The 22833-nt window shown below is 46.9% G+C and overlaps 1 non-coding gene and 1 pseudogene across 1 annotated transcript; one reads left to right on the top strand and one right to left on the bottom strand.

Annotated features, from left to right (window-relative positions):
* Positions 1 to 288: 288 nt before the first annotated feature.
* On the top strand, positions 289 to 22596 carry LOC129060706 (phosphoserine phosphatase-like; annotated as a pseudogene).
* LOC112131347 (U6 spliceosomal RNA) lies at positions 18390 to 18492 on the bottom strand. Its single transcript, XR_002913440.1, has one exon. It is a non-coding gene; the product is annotated as a U6 spliceosomal RNA (small nuclear RNA).
* Positions 22597 to 22833: the final 237 nt, after the last annotated feature.

Consider the following 22833-nt stretch of genomic DNA (forward strand, 5'->3'; position numbering starts at 1 on the left):
AGGAGGTGGAGGTTGCAGTAAGCCAAGATCATATCACTGTCCTCCAGACTGGGCAACAGAGTAAGACTACATCTAAAAAAAAAAAAAGAAATAGAAAAGAAATTGGTGTCATGTGGGAAGTAAAAAAGAAAAAAGAAAAGGAAAAAGGAATGAACTCATGAGTACACTGTTATGTGGCCTGCACTGACTTTGACACAAATTAGATTGGCTTATTAGACGAGGTAGGATCTTTTCATAATTTTATTGGATGTCTTTAAATATATTTATCTTTTATTTTCTATAGGGGGAAAATTCTTCCAAGGATGGTCTCCCGCTCAGAGCTGAGGAAGCTTTTCCCCTCAGCAGGTGCTGTGTGTTTTGATGTTGACAGCACGGTCATCAGAGAAGAAGGAACCGATGAGCTAGCCCAAATGTGTGGCATTGAGGATGCGGTGTCAGAAATGTAGGGATAGCTTTTATTCACTTTATGAAATGATAAAGAATTTCTAAAGAGTGACTGTTTTGGATGAAGTGCTAGACCCTGGCTATGGAACATGAGCACTAGGCTTTTTCTTTCATTCCTTAGAGCTGAATTTGATATATTCATTCATTTATATAAATATTTATGGCAAACAGATATGGATAAGACATGTTCTTAGCTTGATCAGGGGAATGACAACTGTCACTAACCAAAGAAGATGGCTTGGAGGGCGGGGCCCAAGTATCCAGAGGCTTTGTGTCATGGTCGAAAGTGTGGCCTTAATGGTTCCCTGGAAAGGTTCAGAGCCTCTTGGTGGATCCTGGGTTGGAGCCCCTCCCTTCCTCCTGCCCTCCTGCCCTGCAGCTGGGCACCTCCCTCCACAGCCCCAGTCCCCCAGTCATACACCATGTCATTTTCTTTTCTTTCTTTTCTTTTTTCTTTTTGAGATGGAGTCTTGCTCTGTTGCCCAGGCTGGAGTGTAGTGGCATGATCTCGGCTCGCTGCAACCTCCACCTCATGGGTTCAAGTGATTCTCCTGCCTCTACCTCCTGGGTAGCTGGGACTACAGGCGTGCACCATCACGCACAGCTAATTTTTGTATTTTCAGTAGAGATGGGGTTTCACCATGTTGGCCAGGATGGTCTTAATCTCCTGATCTCCTGACCTCATGATCTGCCTGCCTCTGCATCCCAAAGTGCTGGGATTACAGGCATAAGCCACAAAACCCGGCCTTTTTTCTTTTCTTTTTTTTCTTTTTTCGAGACTGAGTCTCAATCTGTAGCCCAGGCTGGAGTACAGCAGCGCAATCTCGGCTAACTGCAACTTCTGCCTCCCGGATTCAAACAATTCTCCTGTCTCAGCTTCCTGAGTAGCTGGGATTACAGGCATGCACCACCATGCCTGGCTAATTTTTGTATTTTCAGTAGAGATGGGGTTTCACCATGATGGCCAGGCTGGTCCCAAACTCCTGACCTCATGATCTGCCTGCCTTGGCCTTCCGAAGTGCTGAGATTATAGGCATGAGCCACTATGCCTGGCCACCATTTCATTTTCAACTGCCTTTCATGGAAGAACTTTTAGCCTTTGGTCTCTTTCTTGATTTTGACAGCTCATGGCTTTCAAGAAAACTACCTATGGATAGGCTGTGTGGCTTCTTTTGTTTTGAGACTGAGTCTCACTCTGTCATCCAGGCTGGGGTGCAGTGGCGCAATCTCAGCTCACTGCAACCTCTACCTCCCGGGTTCCAGCAATTCTCCTGCCTCAGCCTCCCAAGTACATGGGATTACAGGCACGCACCACCATGCCTGGCTAATTTTTGCCTTCTTTTTTAGTAGAGATGGGGTTTCGCCATGTTGGCCAGGCTTGTCTCAAACTCCTGGCTTTAGGTGATCTGCCCACCTCAGTTTCCCAAAGTTTTGGGATTATGGGCATGAGTCACTGCACCTGGCCTGTTAACGTTATTTTCACGCAAACCTTCAAAAGTTTATTCCAAGGCCTTGCTCTCATAGCAGCAAAGCCTGTCTTTTGCATAGTGGGGCTCTTGGTAGCATCTTCCTTTTGGTGGATGTTGTGTAGACCCGAAGCAGTAAGGCATGTTAGCCTCAAGGACATTGGAACTGGCTGGCCTGACTCTTGGGTCTTCTCCCAGGACACAGCGAGCCATGGGTGGGGCAGTGCCTTTCAAAAGTGCTCTTACGGAGCGCCTACCCCTAATCCAGCCCTCCAGGGAGCAGGTGCAGAGACTCATAGCAGAGCACCCCGGACACCTGACTCACTGCATAAGGTAAGAGGAGTCGTGCTTCCAGGTGTATTTCAGCACCAGTGTTGGGGGACACATCCTCCTGAGAGTATCTAACTATTGCTTTAGAGTGCCCTCTGGGTGGCTTATTTATTTTCATTTTTATTCTTTAATTTTATTGTTATTTTTTAAAATTTTATTTATTTATTTATTATTGTTTTTGAGGCAAAGTCTTGCTCTGTCGCCAAGGCTGGAGTGCAATGGTATGATCTCAGCTCACTGCAACTTCCACCTCCCGGGTTCAAGCGATTTTTTTGCCTCAGCCTCCTGAGTAGTTGGGATTTCAGGTGCCCACCACCATGCCAGGCTAGTTTATGTATTTTTAGTAGAGACGGCATTTCGCCATGTTGGTCAGGCTGATTTCAAACTTCTGACGTCAGGTGATCCACCCACCTCAGCCTCCCAAAGTGCTGGGATCACAGGCGTGAGCCACTGTGCCTGGCAAAATTTTATTTATTTATTTTTTTGAGATGAAGTCTTGCTCCATTGCCCTGGCTGGAGTGCAATGGTGTGATCTCAACTCACTTCAACTTCTGCCTTCTAGGTTCATGCAATTCTGCCTCAGCCTCCAGATTACCTGGGATTACAGGCATCTGCCACCACAGCCAGCTAATTTTTGTATTTTTAGTAGAGACGGGTTTTGCCGTGTTGGCCAGGCTGGTCTCCAACTCTTAACCTCAAATGATCCACTTGCCTCGGCCTCCCAAAGTGCTGGGATTACAGGTGTGAGCCACCGCACCTGGCCTATTTTTTTTTTTTAAGAGTCAGAGTCTCATTCTGTTGCCCAGGTTGGAGTACAGTGGTATAATCACGGCTCATGGCAGTCTCAAACCCCTGGGGTCAAATGGCCCTTCCATCGTAGCCTCCTTAGTAGTGGGGACTACAGGTGCATGCCACCATATCCAGCTAATTTATATAAAAAAATTTTTTTGAGAGACAAGTTCTCACTTTGTCACCCAGGCTGGAGTGCAGTGCCACGATCACAGCTCACTGCAGCATCAACCTTCTGGGCTCAAGAGATCCTCCTGCCTCAGCTTCCTAAGTAGCTGGGACTACAGACGTAGGCCACCATGCCTAATTTTTAAAAAAATTTTTTATAGACACAGGGTCTCACTATGTTGCCCAGGCTGGTCTTGAACTTGTGGGCTCAAGTGATCAGTTTTCCCACCTCAGCCTCCCAAAGTGTGGGAATTATAGGTTTGAGCCACTATACCCAGCCTTTAAAATTTTTTTTTGTACAGATGGGGTCTTGCTATGCTGCCCAGGCTGTTCTCAAGTGATTTTCTACCTCAGCCTCCCAAAGTGCTGAAATTAAAGGTGTGGCCTGTGTGGTTCTTTTGGCACTTACACATTGTCTTGTCTGGCCAGTTGTCTGGTCCTGTCTGTTTCTGCCTTTCCTCTTTCTCCAGGGAAAACCTAAGCTTTCCTTGTTTGTCCTCACCTTGTGTTTTTCTAGGCCCATGGGCAGAGTAGAATTCTGGAATGGTTTCCTAAAGCAGCCAAGCCCTACCCATTGATTTCTAAGTGCATTTAGAAAAACACATATAAGGCTGTACATGGAGGCTCACGCATATAATTCCAGTACTTTGGGAGACCGAGGCAGGTGGATCACAAGGTCAGGAGTTTGAGACCAGCCTGACCAACATGGTGAAACCCTGTCTCTACTAAAAATACAAAAAGTAGGCTGGACATGGTGGCTCATGCCTGTAATCCCAGCACTTTGGGATGCCGAGGTGGGCGGATCACCTGAGGTCAGGAGTTCGAGACCAGCCTGGCCAACATAGTGAAACCCCAACTCGGCTAAAAAAAAATACAAAAATTAGCTGGGTGTGGTGATGCACACCTTTAGTCTCAGCTACTTGGGAGGCTGAGGGAGGAGAATCACTTGAAGCTGGGAGGCGGAGGCTGCAGTGAGCCAAGATGATGCAACTGCACTTCCAGCCTGGGTGACAGAGTGAGACTCTGTCTTAAAAAAAAAAAAGATGGAGACTTCAGAAGGGAGACTTTTGTAAACGGATTACTGAACTACAGCTGCCCCTGGAGAAGCCTCCTGTCCTCTCTCTGGTCCATAGCGGTGCCACAGCTGTTATCTCATCTCAGATCTCCAGATATATCAAGGAGTGACTGATAGTGATATTCTTTTTATTTTACTTTTTATTTTATTTTACTTTTTTGAGACAGGGTCTCACTCTGTTGCTCTGGATGGTGTGCAGTGGCTCAATCTCGGCTCACTGCAACCTCTGCCACCCAGGTTCAAGCGATTCTCCTGCCTCAGCCTCCCACGTAGCTGGGAGTACAGGTGCCCACCACAACACCTGGCTAATTTTTGTATTTTTTTTATTAGAGTCAGGGTTTCACCATGTTCGTCAGGTTGATCTCAAAGTCCTGACCTCAGGTGATCCACGCACCTCGGCCTCCCAAAGTGCTGGGATTACAGGCGTGAGCCACTGCGCCCAGCCAAGGGGGCTGATATTCTTAAAACCAAATATTTTAAAAATGTAAATATGTTAATAGAACATTCTTGAATGGTCTAGAGATAGAGATCATTGAAAAAAGAAGTCAGGAATGAGTGTGGTAATTATAGTAAGAATAGAAATAATTGATCAAAAATAATCTGGAATTTCCTCTTGGGTGACATTATCTATTAACATTTTACATTTAATGTATTAAGGCCAGGCATGGTGGCTCACGCCTGTAATCCTGGAACTTTGGGAGGCCAAGGCTGAGGTCAGAAGTTCAAGATCAGCCTGGCCAAAGTGGTGAAACCCTGTCTCTACTGAAAATACAAAACTTAGCTGGTGTGGTGGCATGCACCTGTAATCCTAGCTACTCGGGAGGCTGAGATATGAGAATGGCTTGAACCTGGGAGGCGGATGTTGCTGTGAGCCGAGATCACGCCATTGCACTCCAGCCTGGGCAACAGAGTGAGACTCTGTCTCAAAAATAAATAAATGAATAAATAAATAAATTTGATATATTAATATTTTATGGTGTTCTGCCATCTCAACAAGGTTTTACAATTACTGGAAGCTTAAAGGATACAACAAATTCACCCCTAGGTATTTATAACCTTAAAGAGCCATCTCTACAATTGATATTTGTAATTTAAAAGCAAAGTTTGGGTGGGTGTGGTGGCTCACACCTGTAATCTCAGCACTTTGGGAGGCTGAGGCAGGAGGATCATATGAGTCTAGGAGTTCCAGACCAACCTGAGCAACATATCAAGACCCCATTTCTATATTCATAATCATAATCATAAAAGGAAATAAAAGCAAAGCAAAGCTTATTTATTCCCAGCAACAGGTATGGAACTCCAGGTTGCGTGACTTTACCGAGGGCCATTTTTTGCCTTCTCAGTGACATTTAAGTGAATATATCATCTATGCAGAAAGCTGGAACTGGTAAGATACATCTGTGAATCTTTAACCCTGTTTTTATTGCTCTTTTAAGGTGAATATGTAGGTTTTGCTGAGACGCAGCCAACAGCCAAATCTGATGGAAAAGGAAAGGTGATTAAACATTTAAAGGAAAATTTTCATTTTAAGAAAATAATCATGATTGGAGATGGAGTCACAAACATGGAAGCCTGTCCTCCTGCTGTGTGTATTAAGGATGCTAATATTTTTTCAGGGTATATTTTTGTTTATTTATTTATTTTTTCTTAATATTTTTTTGAGATAGATTTTTGCTCTTGTTGTCCAGGCTGGAGTGCAATGGTGCCGTCTCGGCTCACTGCAGCCTCCACCTCCTGGGTTTTCAAGTGATTCTCGTGCATCAGCTTCCCAAGTAGTTGGAATTATAGGTGCCCACCACCACGCCTGGCTGAGTTTTGTATTTTTAGTATAGATAGGGTTTCACCATGTTCACCAGGTTGGTCTTGAACTCCTGACCTCAGGTGATCTGCCTGCCTTGACCTCCCAAAGTGCTGGGATTACAGGCATGAGCCACTGCGCCTGGCCATACTTTTGTTTTAAACAGCTGATTTATCCTATAATCCCAGCACTTTGGGAGGCTGAGGCAAGAAGATCGCTTGAGCACAGGAATTTGAGACCAGCCTGGGCAACACAGTGAGACCCCATCTCTACAAAATAAATAAATAAAATAAGAACAGCTGATTTAGAACTACATAAGATTTAAAACAGGAGTAAACAAAAAAACCTCTTATTACAAGATAAAAATGAAATAAAAAGAAATTCAATCTTGTTATGTCAATTGACTTTGTGCAAACCCAAGAAAATTATGAATAAGGAACTAAAAACATTTTAAAACTTTTAACAATGCCTTATCCCTGTAGGGTGGGCACCACCTTTTAGCCTAGGTGCGTGCTCAATGAGTTGGTTTCATTTCCCTAAATAATACCATCAACAACTCTTATAACCAAGATTTTAATGTCATTTTATGCTTTATATACTAGTTCCTCATACATTACCTCATTTAATTCTCATAACAGCCCTGTGAAGTCAAATATTATGTTTTGTTTTTTTGTTTGTTTTTTAGGCAGAGTCTCACTCTGTCACCCAGGCTGGAGTGCAGTGGTACGATCATAGGTTATCACAGCCCTGAACTTCTGGGCTCAATTGATCCTCCCATCTCAGCCTCCTGGGTAGCTGGGATTACAGGTGTGTGCCACTGCATCCCAACCACCACAACACTTTATTCCTCTGAATTAACGTCATTTTCTGAGACTAGCAGAGGTTTTATTTCTTTTCTGAGACAGGGTCTTGCTCTGTCACCCAGGCCAGAGTGCAGTGGTACAATCTCAATTCACTGCAGCCTCGACCTCCCAGACTCAAGCAATCTTCCCATCTCAGCCTACTGAGTAGCTGCGACTGCAGGCTCATGCCACTACACCCATCTAATTTTGTTCATTTTTTTTTTTTTTTTTTTTTTTTGTAGAGATCAGGTCTCACTATGTTGCTCAGGCTAATCTTGAACTCCTGGCTCAAGTGATCCTCCTGCCTTGGCCTACCAGAGAGCTGGGATTATACGTGTGAGTCAACATGCCCGGCCAGGGATTTTATTTCTAAGCATTTAAAAATCAACGCAGGAAGCAAATGCTATATAGCAAGTGTCATAAATATCAAAGGTGTCCATTTAACATAGGGCTTAGCCTTTATCATGTCATTCTAATATAAGAAAAACTACACCAAAAATATAGTGTGGCCAGGCACGGTGGCTCACACCTGTAATCCTAGCACTTTGGGAGGCTGAGGCAAGTGGATCCCCTGAGGCCAGGAGTTTGAGACCCACCTAGGCAACATGGTGAAACCCCGTCTCTACAAAAAATACAAAAAAAAAAAAAAAGCTGGGTGTGGTGATGGGTGCCTATCATTGCAGCTACTCAGGAGGCTGAGGCATGAGAATCACTTGAACCTAGGAGGTGGAGGTTGCAGTGAGCCCAGATCATGCCACTGCACTTCAGCCTGGATGACAAAGCAAGACTCCGTCTCTCTCTCTCTCTCTCTCTATATATATATATATATAGTGCTGAAGTTTTTACCACCTAGATTCCTGAGATCTAAAAATAGGGGTTGTCGAAAAAAAAAAAAAAGAGAGAGATAATCTTTGTAAATGATGAATGAAAAAGGATTAAAGGAACCTTTTTGGCTGGGTGGGAAGGTGACTCATGCCTGTAATCCCAGCACTTTGGGAGGCAGAGACAGTTGGATCACCTAAGGTCAGGAGTTTGAGACCAGCCTGGCCAACGTGGTGAAACCCCATCTCTACTAAAAATACAAAAATTAGCTGGGCATGGTGGCAGGTGCCTATAATCCCAGCTACTCAGGAGGCTGAGGCAGAAGAATCACTTGAACCCAGGAGGTGGGAGGTTGCAGTGAGCTGAGATCGCACCACTGCATTCCGGCCTGGGCATGATAGAGCGAGACTCCATCTCAAAAACAAAAACAAAAACAAAAAAGGTTCCAGCCACGCCGGTATCCAACTCTCGACCTCAGGTGATCTGCCCGCCTGGCCTCCCAAAGTGCTGGGATTACAGGTGTGAACCACAGCACCGAGCCTTTGGATCTTTTTTTTTTTTTTTTGACAGAGTTTCACTCTGTGGCCCAGGCTTGAATGCAATGGTGCTATCTCGGCTCACTGCAACCTCTGCCTCCTAGGTTCAAGCGAGTCTCCTGCGTTAGCTTCCCAAGTAGCTGGGATTACAGGCACTCGCCATTCCCAACTAATTTTTTTTTGTATTTTTAGTAGAGACAGGGTTTTGGCATGTTGGCCAGACTGGTCTCAAACTCCTGACCTCAGGTGATCCATCCACCTTGGCGTCCCAAATTGCTCAGATTACAGGCATGAGCCACTGCACATGGCTGCCTTTGAATTGTTAGCTTAGATAATTTATTGTTAGCATAGATACTTTATAACCAATGTTGGGATTGGCTAAGCAGTGAACATTGGGCTAGTTTAATGAGGAATACATACAAGTAAAATGAAGAGTTTTTTCAGGGAGCTCCCAATCTCATTTTTAAGAAATGACAAAATCAGACGGGAGCGGTGGCTCACGCCTGTGATCCCAGCACTTTGGGAGGCTGAGGCAGGAGGGTTGTTTAAGCACAGAGGGTCAAGACCAGCTGAGCAACATGGCAAAACTCCATCTCTACAAAAATTAGCCAGGGATTGTGGTGTGCACCTGTCATCTCAGCTACTCAGGAGGCTGAGGCAGGAGGATCACTTGAGCCCAGAAGTTCAAGGCTGCAGTGAGCCATGACTGTGCCACTGCACTCCAGCCTGGGTGACAGGGTGAGACCCTGTCTCAAAAAAACAAAAAAGAAAAGACAAAATTGGTTAGGTGCAGTGGCACATACCTGTAAATCCCAGCACTTTGGAAGGCTGAGGCAGGAGGAGTTTGAGAGCAGCCTGGCAACATAGCAAGACCCTAAAAAAATTTAAAAAGTAGCCCAGCGTGTGGGACACACCTGGAGTCTCAGCTACTCGGGAGGCTGAGGCGTGAGAACCACTTGAACCCAGGAGGCAAAGGTTGCATTGAGCTGAGATTGTGCCACTGTACTCCAGCCTGGGCGACAGAGCGTGACCATCTTAAAAAAAAAAAAAAGTGAAGATAAAAGGCAAGTAACAGAATTTTGTACTTTCAAATGAGTATATGCAATATTGTGTCTATATCCTGGCAGAAAAGAAGGAAGTACCATTTTCAGAAATGGTTAAAAAGAGGGTATCGGTTAGTACAACTAGTGAAATAATAAGTGTAAATAATTTTTATTTGTTTGTTGTTTTTTTCTTGAGACAGGGTCTTGCTCTGTCACCCGGGCTGGAGGGCAGTGGTGCAATCACAGCTCACTGCAACCTCAAACTCCCAGTCTCAAGTGATCCTTCTGCCTCAGCCTCCTGAGTAGCTAGGACTGCAGGCATGAGCCACTACCCCCAGATAATTTTTAATTTTTTTTATAGAAATGGGGTCTCACTATATTGCCCATGCTTGTCTCAAACTCTGGCCTAAAGCCATCCTCCCTTCTCAGCCTCCCAAAGTGCTGGGATTAGAGGAATGAGCTACTGTGTATGGCCTATAAACAGTTTTAACTATGAAAAAGTAGAGTGTTTCCATCAATCAATCAATCAATGAAAAAAAAAGTAGCATGTAGGTTGGGGGCAGTGGCTCACACCTGTAATCCCAGCACTTTGGGAGGCTGAGACAGGCAGATCACCTAAGCTCAGGATTTCAAAGCAGTCTGGGCAACATGGTGAAACTCCATCTCTACAAAAAACTATAAGAATTAGCTGGGCATAGTGGCATACGCCTGTAGTCCTAGCTACCTGGGAGGCTGAGGTGGGAGGACGGCTTGAATCCAGGAGGTGGAGGTGGAGGTTACAGTGAGCTGAGATCGCACCACTGCACTCCAGCCTGGGTGACAGAGCCAGACCCTGTCTCAAAAAAAAAAAAAAAAAAAAAAAAAAAAAAAAAAACTTAGAGTACTACCAACAGTTCTCCCTCATCCCAGAAGAGAAAATCCCCCATCATTTCTTGTGCACACACTGTGACTCTTGGCCTCCCAGGCAGGGCGGTGCCTGGTCTGGACCAGATCCCAGGTCCAAGGGGATTTCCTCTACACCGCAGACTTCTCTTTGATCTTCCCTTCTTTGAAATTACAGGGCCTGAATGTGATTTCCATCCAGTATTTATTTATTTATTTATTTATTTATTTATTTTTGAGATAAGGTGTCACTCTGTCGCCCAGGCTGGAGTGCAGTGGTGCAATCTCCACTCACTGCAACCTCCGTCTCCTGGGTTCAAGTGATTCTCATGCCTCAGCCTCCCAAGTAGCTGGGACCGGAGGCACCTGCCACCAAGCCTGGCTAATTTTTTTTTTCTTTTTTCAGACGGAGTCTTGCTCTGTTGCCCAGGCTGGAGTGCATTGATGCAATTTCAGCTCAGCAATTCTCCTGCCTCAGCCTCCCAAGTAGCTGGGACTACAGGTGCATACCACCACGCCCGGCTAATTCTTTTTTTTGTATTTTTAGTAGAGACAGGGTTTCACCGTGTTAGCCAGGATGGTCTTGATCTCCTGACCTCATGATCTGCCCACCTTGGCCTCCCAAAGTGCTGGGATTACAGGTGTGAGCCACTGTGCCCAGCCTAAGTTTTGTATTTTTAGTAGAGATGGGGTTTCACCATGTTGCCCAGGCTGGTCTCAAGCTCCTGAGCTCAGGTGATCCGCCCACCTCAGCCTCCCAAAGTACTGGGATTACAGGCATGAGCCACCACGCCTGGCCTGCCATCTCGTTTATTTATTATTTATTTATTTTATTTTTTGAGACAGAGTCTCACTCTGTCACCCAGGCCAGAGTAGAGTGGCATGATCCTGGCTCACTGCAACCTCCGCCTCCTGGGTTCAAGTGATTCTCCTGCCTTAGCCTCTCAAGTAGCTGGGATTACAGGTGTCTGCTACCACGCCTGGCTATTTTTTGTATTTTTAGTAGAGACAGGGTTTCACCATGTTGGTCAGGCTGGTCTCAAACTCCTGACCTCAGATGATCCTCCACCTCAGCCTCCCAAAGTACTGGGAATACAGGTGTGGGCCACCACGCCTAGCTCCTGCCATCTAGTTGAGAACTCAAACATTAACCTACTGATGTGATTTTTATTTTTGTAGGCACTTGCCTTGGTTAGAAGAGGGCAGGACCACATCTTATCATTCTCCCAAAGCCCTGACATTGTCCAGCTGAAAGGGTCCTGAGCAGTGGTGCATGTACTGATGCAGGAGAGTGCAGTGAGGGATAGAAGGCCAGGAGGCGAAGACGGGAGGAGGCGAGGAGGAAGGCGCTGTGCACTCAGCAAAGGCACCCTGGGGGAGGCCAGGCCTACCTCTCTTTGCAGGAACAGTTTATGATTGAAACACTGCCCTCTATTGATGCTGCAATCTTTGTTTTTTGGTTTTCTAAAAATCATTTCTTCACTGGGCATGGTGGCTTACGCCTGTAATCCCAGCACTTTGGGAGGCCAATCGTGCCATTGCACTCCAGCCCAGGCAACAAGAGTGAGCGAAACTCTGTCTCAAAATAAATTAAAAAAAAAAAAGTCAGCTAACTCATGTCTTTTTATTTTTATTTTTGAGACAGGGTCTTGTTCTGTTGACCAGTTTAGAGTGTGGTGGTACAATCATAGCTTTCTGCAGCCTTGACCTCCTGGGCTCAAGGGATTCTCCCATCTCAGCCTCCAGAGTAGCTGGGACCACAGGCATGCACCACCATGCTGGGCTAATTTTTATATATTTTTTTTGTAGAGATGGGGTCTCTTCATGTTTCCCAGGCTGGTCTCCAATTCCTGGTCTCAAACAATCCTCCTGCTTGGCCTCCCAAAGTGCTGGGATTACAGGCATGAGCCACCACACCCAGCCTCTTTTTATAATGGTACTGAAACACTCTTTACAAAGTACTGCTGAGAGCACAATACGATTTTCCTTTAGGTTCAGTTTTTCTATCCCAGAACTTGCTGAATCTAATTCCCAGCCTTGTGCATTCCTGGACTCTGTTTCCACCATGCCCTCCAAGTGTGGGAGGCAGAAACAGCTTTTCAGATACTGGTGCTTAATTAACTCCCAAAAAGCATGAAGAAAAAGGTCTTTGGGCCAGGAGCAGTGGCTCACACCTGTAATCCGAGCACTTTGGGAGGCCGAGGCAGGCAGATCACTTGAGGTGAAAAGTTCGAGACCAACCTGGCCAACATGGCAAAACCTAGTCTCTACTAAAAATACAAGAATTAGCTGGGCATGATAATGGGTGTCTGTAATCCCAGCTACTCAGGAGGCTGAGGCAGGAGAATCACTGGAACCCAGGAGGCAGAGGTTGCAGTGAGCAGAGATCACACCACTGCACTCCAGCCTGGGCGACAGAGCAAGACTCAGTCTCAAAAAAAAAAAAAAAAAGGTTGTTTGCATGTTTCTGATCACAGAGGCCCTGACTCAAGACGGGTCTGCTGGCCTTTTGCTATTCTCAGAAACCTGCTTGGTGTTTGGGAGGAGGGTTGAGAAGGGGGCAAGAGCTGACCTTCCTTGCCCTGCAGCTGCACGCGGGGTGGCTGTTCTGTGTTCAGTGAGGCATTAGACTCCAGACCTGTGAGCCTTCACATGTTTTCCTCCCCTGGTTGGCCCACATGCCCTTAGCTTTCAGAGCATCCAGCTCTGCCAACCTTGCAGGAAGATCTGGGGGTAGGGGGCTCGGGGGAGAACATTTATTGGGGCCATTCATTCTGCAGCCACACAGGACTGGTGGAGCAGGAGCCAGTGCCCAGTTGGCCTTGATGAAAAGCTTAATAAAGATATGTAGCCCAGCTCTGGTTGGGCACAGTGGCTCTCATGCCTGTCATCCCAGCAGTTTGGGAGGCTGAGGTGGGTGGATCGATTGAGCCCAGGAATACAAGACCACCCTGGGCAACATGAGGAGATGCCCCTCTTTTATTTTATTTTATTTATTATTTATTTATTTATTTTTTTTTTTGAGACGGAGTTTCACTCTTGTTGCCCAGGCTGTGCAATGGCGTGATCTTGGCTCACTGCAACCTCCACCTCTTGGATTCAAGCGATTTTCCTGCCACAGCCTCCTGAGTAGCTGGGATTAGCGGCATGTGGCACCACAATCAGCTAATTTTTGTAATTTTAGTAGAAATGGGGTTTCACCATGTTGGCCAGGCTGGTCTGGAACTCCTGACCTTAGGTGATCCACCCGCCTCGACCTCCCAAAGTGCTGGGATTGTACCCAGCGAGTTAAGAAGACGCCACAATTTGAGACGAATTAAGAGTCCTTTATTAAGCCGGCGGCCAAAGAGACAGCTAATGCTCAAAATTCTGTCGGCCACGAGGAAGGGGCTTGATTAACTTTTATACCTAGGTTTAGGAAGGGGAGGGGGACTCAAATGTAATAATTTTACAGAAGTAAAAACATGCAAGAATCAAAAGAATCAAAATGGTTACAGAGTGATACACAACTTAAAAGACAAATGGTTACAAGAAGAGCAACGGTACCAGGTGCAAGGTTCTAAATCTTTCATTATAATTAGATATAGGGTCTATGCCGGACACGAACTCAAGGTTTTATGTTGTTATCTCTTGGAGAAAATTCCTGGGAACTTCATACATTGTTGGTGTTGGTACCTTATCAGTTAATTGGGCTCCTTTGAAATGCTGAGGATCTGTTTACCTAGGCCAACTCCTCAGGAAAGGGGGTTGAGTGAGGAGCCCTAGTGTCTTGTAAATTAAAGGGTCAATTGGAGTTTGTCCGGCTTTCCTAGCTAGAGAGAGTCTTATTCACATGAGAAGCAAGGCTAGGTGATTTAAAGAGACAAGCAGGACAAAATTTAAAGTAACGAGTTGAAGTAAAAACAAGGTTAGGCATTTCAGGATTACAAGCGTAAGCCACTGTGCCCAACTGACACCCCTCTTTATAAAAAATGTATAAAATTAGCTGGGTGTGATGGGTGATGCCTGTAGTCCCAGCTACTGAGGAGGCTGAGGTGGAAGAATTTCTTGAGCCTGGGAGGTTGAGGTTGCAGTGAATCGTGATTGTGCCACTGCACTCCAGCCTGGGGGGACAGAGCAAGACCCTGTCTCAAAACAAACAAACAAATAAATAAAGCAATTATTATAATATGATGGTCCAAGTGTTCTTATTCGTTTAGCCTCTCACCAGAGCTGAGCGGAGGGGTCTTCAACTCTAGACTGCAACTTAAGGAAAAGTTTTGAAGAGGTAATGGCAGAGCTGAGTTTTTTCTGTTTTTGTTTTTTTGTTTGTTTTTGAGACAGGATCTTGCTGTGTTCCCCAGGCTGGAGTACAGTGTTGCAATCATAGCTCACTGCAGCCTGGAACTCCTGGGCTCATGCGATCCTCCCATCTCAGCCTCCCAAGTAGCTGGGATTACAGTACAGGTGCACCACCACGCCTAGCTAATTTTTAAATTTTTTTGTGGAGACAGGGTCTTGCTATTTGCCCAGGCTGGTCTCAAACTCTTAGGCTCAAGCAATTCTTTCTCATCAGCCTCCCACAATGTTGAGATGACAGGTGTGAGCCACCATGCCCACCCAGGGTGATTTTTTTCTTTTTCTTTCTTTGTTATTATTATTATTTTTTTTGAGATGGAGTTTCACTCTTGTCATCCAGGCTGGAGTGCAGCGGTGCAGTGGCACGATCTCAGCTCACTGCAACCTCTGCCTCCTGAGTTCAAGTGATTCTCAGGATTATAGGCGTGAGCCACCATGCCAGGAGTCCATATTTTGGAATATTTTCCATTTGTGGTTGGCTGAATCCATGGATGGGGAGCCTGCAGTTATAAGGATCAACTCTACTGGCCTCATCAGTCCAGAAGTGCTCCTACTTCTGTTTCTGGAGATTATGTATAATTGGTGTTGATATTTCTTTAACTATGAGCAGATGTCTCCAGTGAAACTATCTGGGTCTGGAGATACCTTTTTCAAGAGTGGGAGGAAAGAGTTAACAGAGGGGTCCGTTTCACTCATTTCTCACTTATCTCTGTAGCCAAGGTGATGGCTGTTGGTCAAACTGAAAACCAACTCCTGGAATATTCACATAGCTACTGGGTCAGATGTTATCCTCCACGCCCAAAACAGTGAGCCCAGATGAACCAGGCTGTCAGCAGGTTTAAAGTAAACATAAAGATTCATGATGCTTGGCCAGGCACACTGGCTTATGCCTGTAATCCCAGAATTTTGGGAGGCCGAGGTGGGCAGAATTGCTTGAGGTCAGGAGTTCAAGACCAGCCTGGCCAGCATGGCAAAAACCTGTCTCTACTGAAAATACAAAAACTTAGCTGGACATGGCGGCGAGTGCCTGTATTCTCAGCTACTTGAGATCACATGAACCCGGGAGACAGCGGTCTCAGTGAGCCAAGATCACACCGCTGCACTCCAGCCTGGGTGACAGAATGAGACTGTCTCAAAAAAAAAAAAGAAGGTAAGGTGAGCTATGATCATGCCACTGCACTCCAGCCTGGGGGACATAGTGAAACCCCATTTCTAAAACACAATGAAAAAAGATTTATGATGCCCAACCTGGTGCTTTAGGGCTGTGTTTGGTCACATGGCAGGAATGTCACCCAGGCTGGAGTGCAACGGTGTCATCTCAGTTCACTGCAACCTCCGCTTCCTGGTTTCAAGTGATCCTCCCACCTCAGCCTCCCGAGTAGCTGGGATTGCAGGCCTGTGCCACCACACCCACTTAATATTTTAAAATTTTTAGTAGAGACGGGCTTTCACTATGTTGGCCAGGCTGCTCTGTACCCCCTTGACCTCAGGTGATCCACCCTCGTCAGCCTCCCAAAGTGCTAGGATTACAGGCATGAGCCATCATGCCTGGCCCACAATTTTTGTTTTTGTTTTTGTTTTTGTTTTTATTTTTCCAGACAGAGTCTCACTCTTGTCACCTAGGCTGGAGTGCAGTGGTGCGACCTGGGCTCACTGCAACCTTTGCCTCCCAGGTTCATGTGATTCGCCTGCCTCAGCCTCCAGAGTAGCTGGGATTATGGGCGCCTGCCACCATGCCCAGCTAATATTGTATTTTAAGTAGAGATGGGGTTTCACCATGTTGCCCAGGCTGGTCTCAAACTCCTGACCTCAAGTGATCCTCCCACCTTGGTCTCCCAGAGAGCTGGGATTACAGGCATGAACCACCACACCCGGCCTGATTTTTCTTTCTTTTCTTCTTCTTCTTTTTTTTTTTTTAAATAAAAACTAGATCTCACCATGTTGCTCAGGCTGGTCTCAAACTCCTGGACTCAAGCAATCCTCCCGTTTCGGCCTCCCAAAGTGCTGGGATTACAGGGGTGAGCCACTGTGCCTGGCCTAACCACACAAATTTTGACTCCAGAACTCAAGTGGGATTTCCTGGGCAAGGACATCTCACACAAGTCCTTGCAGTTTGCTCCTGGAAAAGTTATGTCTGTGCTGTCCCTGCAGAGAGAGGATAAGAAAGCGTGCATTTGACCTTCCAGCCTTCATCTATTAATGTCCTTTTTCCTGCGGTTCTCGTATTGTATCCTCCGCTGTAATAAATCTTCACTAGAGTATAACTTGATCTGGAGTCACATGGGTCCTTCCAGGGAATCACCAAACTAGCTGTATGCGACCACGAAGACAAGAAATTGCTTTATTAAAACTATGAATTCAAGGCCAGGCATGGTGGCTCATGCCTGTAATCCTAACAATTTAGGAGGTTGAGGTGGGTGGATCACCTGAGGTCTGGAGTTTGAGACCAGCCTGGCCAACATGGTGAAACCCTGTCTCTACTCAAAATACAAAAAGTTAGCCAGGTGTGGTGGTGGGCACCTGTAGTCCCAGCTACTTGGGAGGCTGAGGCAGGAGAATTGCTTGAACGCAGGAGGTGAATGTTGTAGTGAGCTCAGATTGCACCATTGCACTTCAGCCTGGGTCACAGACTACTGAGACACCATCTCAAAAAAAAAAAAAAAGAATTCTGCTGGGCCTAGTAGCTCATGCCTGTAATCTTAACACTTTGGGAGGCCAAGGCAGGTGGATTGCTTGAGCCCCAGGAGTTGGAGACCAGTCTGGACAACTTGGCAAAACCCTGTCTTTACAAAAAATAAAAAAATTAGCTGGGTGTGGTGGCAGGCACCTGTAGTCCTAGCTACTCGTGAGGCCGAGGTAGGAGGAACACCTGAGCCTAGGAAGTCAAGGCTGCAGTGAACCGGGATTGTGCCACTGCACTCCAGTGGGTGACAGAGTGAGATGCAGTCTCAAAATAAAATAAAATAAAGTGAAAAACGATGAATTCAATTTTTAACACTGTTACAAGATTTTAAAAATTATGTTTCATATTGAGTATTTTTTTGGTAGTTTGTAGTTTTCAAGGAATTGGTCCATTTCATCCAACTGGTTGGATTTACATAGGTAGAGTTGCTTACTGTTTCCTTACTATCCTTTTATTAGATTTTTTTGTTTTTTGTTTTTTGTTTTTTGGTTGTTGGTTTTTTGAGATGGAGTCTCTCTCTGTCACCCAGGCTGGAGTGCAATGGCACAATTTTAGCTCACTGCAACCTCTGCCTCCCTGGTTCAAGTGAGTCTGGTGCCTTGGCCTCCCGAGTACCTGGGATTACAGGCGCCCGCCACCACGCCTGGCTAATTTTTTTTTTTTTTTTGAGACAGAGTTTTGCTTTGTCTCTCAGGCTGGAGTGCAGTGACCGATCTCGGCTCACTGCAACCTCTACCTCCCGGGTTCAAGCGATTCTCCTGCCTCAGCCTCCCAAGTAGCTGGTACATATGCCCAGCCCTCTTTTTTTAAGGCAGAGTCTCACTCTGTTGCCCAGGCTTGTGTGCAGTGACACAGTTTCAGCTCACTGCAGCCTCTGCCTCCCGGACTCAAGTGATCCTCCCACCTCAGCCTCCCTGGTAGCTGGGACTAAAAGTGTGTACCACCATGCCTGATTAATTTTTGTATTTTTAAAAATTTATTTATTGTTGCACGAGGGGGCAGGTGGCAAGGTGCTACGCCTGAGTGGGGATGGCCAGATTGTTCTCCAGTCTCCAACCTCAGTGGTGCAATGGGAGACGAACATGGGAAGGCTATGGCATCATGGGCCCTGTGACATTATGGCAGGATCCGGGGAACGGAAGCAAAGCGAAGTAACAGGCAGCAGACTGTGGCGAGAATATGGAATGCATCACGAATTTGCCTGTTATCCTTGCACAGGGGCCATGCTAATCTTCACTGTATCGTTCCAATTTTAGTATGTGCTACTGAAAAGAGCACAATTTTTGTGTTTTTTGTAGAGATAGGGTCTTGCCATGTCACCCAGGCTGGTCCCAAACTCCTGAATTGAAGTGATTTGACCGCCTTGGCCTCCGAGTGCTGGGATTAAAGTCATAAGCCACTGCACCTAGACGCAAATGGAAATTTTAAAACAAAAATACAATAAGGAAAATTTAAAAATCACTAGATGGACTCAATTAATACTATGAAGAGGAGGAAGAGTCAGGAGACAAAGGTGGATTGATAGAAAGCACTCAAACTGGCCGGTCGTGGTGGTTCACGCCTGCAGTCCTAGCACTTTGGGAGGCTGAGGTGGTGGATTACTTGAAGTCAGGAGTTCGAGACCAGCCTGGCCAACACGGTGAAACCCTGTCTCTACTAAAAATACAAAATTAGCCAGGCATGGTGGCACATGCCTGTAATCCCAGCTATTTGGGAGGCTGAGGCAGGAGAATTGCTTCAACCTGGGAGGCAGAGATTGCGGTGAGCTGAGATCGCACCATTGCACTCCAGCCTGGGCAACAAGAGCAAAACTCTGTCTCAAAAAAAAAAAAAAAAAAAAAAAAAGTACCGAAACTGACGGCTGGCATGGTGGCTCACATCTGTAATCCCAGCACTTTAGGAGGCAGAGGTGGGTGGATCACCTGAAGTCAGGAGTTTGAGACCAGCCTGGCCAACATGGTGAAATCCCATCTCTACTAAAAATACAAAAATAAGCTGGGTGTGGTGGTGTGTGCCTGTAATCCCAGTTACTCAAGAGGTTGAGGCAGAAGAATCACTTGAACCAAAAAGTCAGAGTTTGCAGTGAGCTGGGATCACGCCACTGCACTCCAGCCTGGTGACAAACTGAGACTCCCATCTCAAAAAAAAAAAAAAAAAAAAAAAAATCCGGGCATGGTGGTGGGTGCCCGTAATGCCAGCTACTTGGGAGGTTGAGGCGGGAGAATCACTTGAATCCAGGAGGCAGAAGCAGAGGTTGCATTGAGGCAAGATCACACCACTACACTCCAGCCTGGGTGACAGAGTGAGACTCTTCCTCAAAAAAAAAAAAAGAAAAGAAAAAAAATAAAGGAGGCTGGTGGCTACTGGGGAACATGCCCCCAGGGATACTACAATGGCTGCTTCATTCACTCCTTTATTCTTTTCATATCTTTGGAGCATCTATTCTGTGTCTGGCACTAATCTTTGTGGGGGGATAGAGGACAGGGTAACCTTGGGGAGGATAGAGGTGTGTCAGGGAAGTAGCGGCTGCTACTTGAGATTACAGGAGTGTGTGTGTCTCAAGGCTCCAGAGGGAGCTTAGGCGGGGACACTGGGAAAGAGGGAGGAAGACCCTGATCTAATGACTGCCTACCACATGTCAGGCTGGCAGGCGCTGTTTCACAGAAACCTTGCAAGCTTGGTCCTGTTTTCCTCACTTTGCAAATGGAGAAAATAAGGTAAGTGCACAGCTGGTAAGAGGTAGAGCCAGTTCTGAGGCTGGGTTGGCCTCACTCCAAATCCCATACTTTTATTTATTTATTTTTTTAATTTTAATTTTTTTCTGAGATGGAAACTTGCTCTGTCACCCAGGCTGGAGTGCAGTGGCCTGATCTCGGCTCACTGCAACCTCCGCCTCCTGGGTTCAGGCAATTCTCCTGCCTAAGCCTCCCGAGTGGCTGGGATTACAGGTGCGTGCCACCGCACTTAGCTAATTTTTGTACTTTTAGTAGAGATAGGGTTTCACCATGTTGGCCAGGCTGGTCTCGAACTCCTGACCTCAGGTGATCCATCTGCCTTGGCCTCCCAAAGTGCTGGAATTACAGGTGTGGGCCACCATATCTGGCCTCTTTTTTTTTTTTTTTTTTTTAGTATTTTTTACAGACAGGGTCTAACCCTGTCACCTAGGCTCTAGTGCACCGGTGTGATCATGGCTCACTGCAGTCTCAACCTTCTGGGCTCAAGCTATCTCCCTGCCTCAGCCTCCCAAGCAGCTGGGATTACAGGCATGCACCACCATACCTGGCTAATCTTTGCTTTTTGTAGAGATGAGGGTCTTACTATATTGCCCAGGCTGGGCTCAAACCCCTGGCCTCAAACAATCCTCCCACCTCAGCCTCCCAAAGTCCTGGGATTACAGGCGTGAGCCACAGTGCCTGGCTTGAATCCCATTTCTTTCCACCATCACAAGGAACAGAACTAGTCCTTCAGCAGCATTGTTCCTTGGGATGTGTCTGCAGAGGCTTGGGAGACAATGAGAGGCACCTGGTGAACAGGGAGGGAAGGAGATGCAAGGAAGGGCACTGGCTTTTGCAGACCCTTCTCGGGGAACAGGGAAGAACACACTCATTCATTCCTTCATTCACACATTTAGTCAACTTTTTTTAGAGAGAGGATCTCGTTCTGCCAGCCTGGCTGGAGTGCAGTGGCACAATCATAGCTCACTGCACCCTTGAGCTCCTGGGTTCAAGTGACTATCCCACCCCGGCCTCCTGAGTAGCTGGGACTAGAGGTGCACGCCACCACACCTGGCTAAGTGTTTAATATACTGAAGAGATGGGGTCTCACTATGTTGCCCAGGCTGGTCTCAAACTTCTGGCTTCAAGTGATCCTCCCATGTTGGCCTCCCAAAGTGTTGAGATTATAGGTGCAAGCCACTGTACCTGGCCATATTTAGTAAAATCCTTACTGAGCCCTATGGGGTGCCAAGCACAGTGTTGAGGTGCTGGGGGTATGTGTGCGTGAGGCTGACACATGCTTACACTCATGCAGCTTCCATCTGAGAAGGCAGGCAGACACTCCAGCATGCTAAGTGGTGTGACGGGGGCTCATTGTGCCCCACAGAAGCTCAGAATTACATAACACAGAATTGCAGGGTGGAGGGAGACTTCTGGGAAGAGGTAACTGCTTATAATACTGGGAAGGCCGGGCACGGTGGCTGACACTGTAATCCCAACACTTTGGGAGGCCGAGGTGGGTGGATCACAAGGTCAAGAGATTGAAACCATCCTGGCCAACATGGCTGAACCCCGTCTCTACTAAAAATACAAAAATTAGCTGGGTATGGTGGTGCGTGCCTGTAATCCCAGCTACTTGAGAGGCTGAGGCAGGAGAACTGCTTGAACCCGGGAGGTGGAGGTTGCAGTGAGCCGAGATCATGCCACTGCAGTCCAGCCTGGGCCACAGAGTGAGGCTCCATCTCAAAAAAGAAAAGAAAAAAAAAATGCTGGGAAGAGCCTTCTGGAAAGTTACATACAGGAGGGTCTGCTGGTGGCAGAGCTGAGTGTTCGCAGTCGCAGCTGACATGAACCCAGTGCTGTCTGGTAACCGTATGTGGGGTGGTGGGCGGCAGGGACAAAGGTTAGAAGTGGGGCCAGGACATTGGGGCCTGACAGGCCTTATAAGAGGTTGAGACTGGGTCCAGGGCAATCAGGGGAAACCAGTGAAGGGTGTCAAGTTGGGGGCGATGACCTGTGAAGCCCGAGGCTGCAACACAAGGTGAGAGCTGTCCAAAGGTTTGCCCAGTTCAGGCCGGGCACGGTGGCTCACGCCTGTAATCCCAGCACTTCGGGAGGCCGAGGTGGGTGGATCACCTGAGGTTAGGAGTTCGAGACAGGCCTGGCCAACATGGTGAAACCTCATCTCTACTAAAAACACAAAAAATTAGCCAGGCATCGTGGTGGGTGCCTGTAGTCCCAGCTACTTGTGAGGCTGAGGCACGAGAATCTCTTGAACCCGGGAGGCGAAGGTTTCAGTGAGTCAGGGTCGCACCATTGCACTCCAGCATGGGCAACAGAGCCAGACTCCGTCTAAAAAAAAAAAAAAAAAAAATGCAGCACGCCTGAAGGTCTGCCGGTGGCAGAGGAGAGTGATCGCAATCGCAGCTGAGGTAAGCCCACTGCTGTTTGAAAACAGAGTGTGTGGGGTGGCAGGCGACAGGGAAGGAGGCCGGAAGCTGGACCAGGGCATCCGGGCCCAGCAGGCCTTATGGGTCCTGGGCAATGATGGGAAATTGGTGAAGGGTGTGAGGCTGGGGGCGATGACCTGCGAAGCCCGAGGCTGCAACACGAGGGGAGAGCTGTCCAAAGATTTGTCAAATTCGGGCAGAACGGTGCAAGAGTGAGCATGTGAGTTGTCTTTTTTTTTCCTCATGAACCAAGGTTTCCAAGAAGCGCACTGAGCAGTGAGCAATAAAGCTAGGAGTGACTAAGGATGACCCAAGTGGGAGCTGCCAGTGCCAGGTGCCAGGGCTACCCTTTCCAGCTTTGGAGCCGACGTTCCTGAGCACACATCCCCCTCTTGTGGCCGAGAGCGGTATTGCCGCTGAAGAGACGGTGCTGGGGAACCCCTCCAGACTCTC

Source organism: Pongo abelii, chromosome 6 (genome assembly GCF_028885655.2).
Source record: "Pongo abelii isolate AG06213 chromosome 6, NHGRI_mPonAbe1-v2.0_pri, whole genome shotgun sequence".
NCBI classification, from domain to species: Eukaryota; Metazoa; Chordata; class Mammalia; order Primates; family Hominidae; genus Pongo; species Pongo abelii.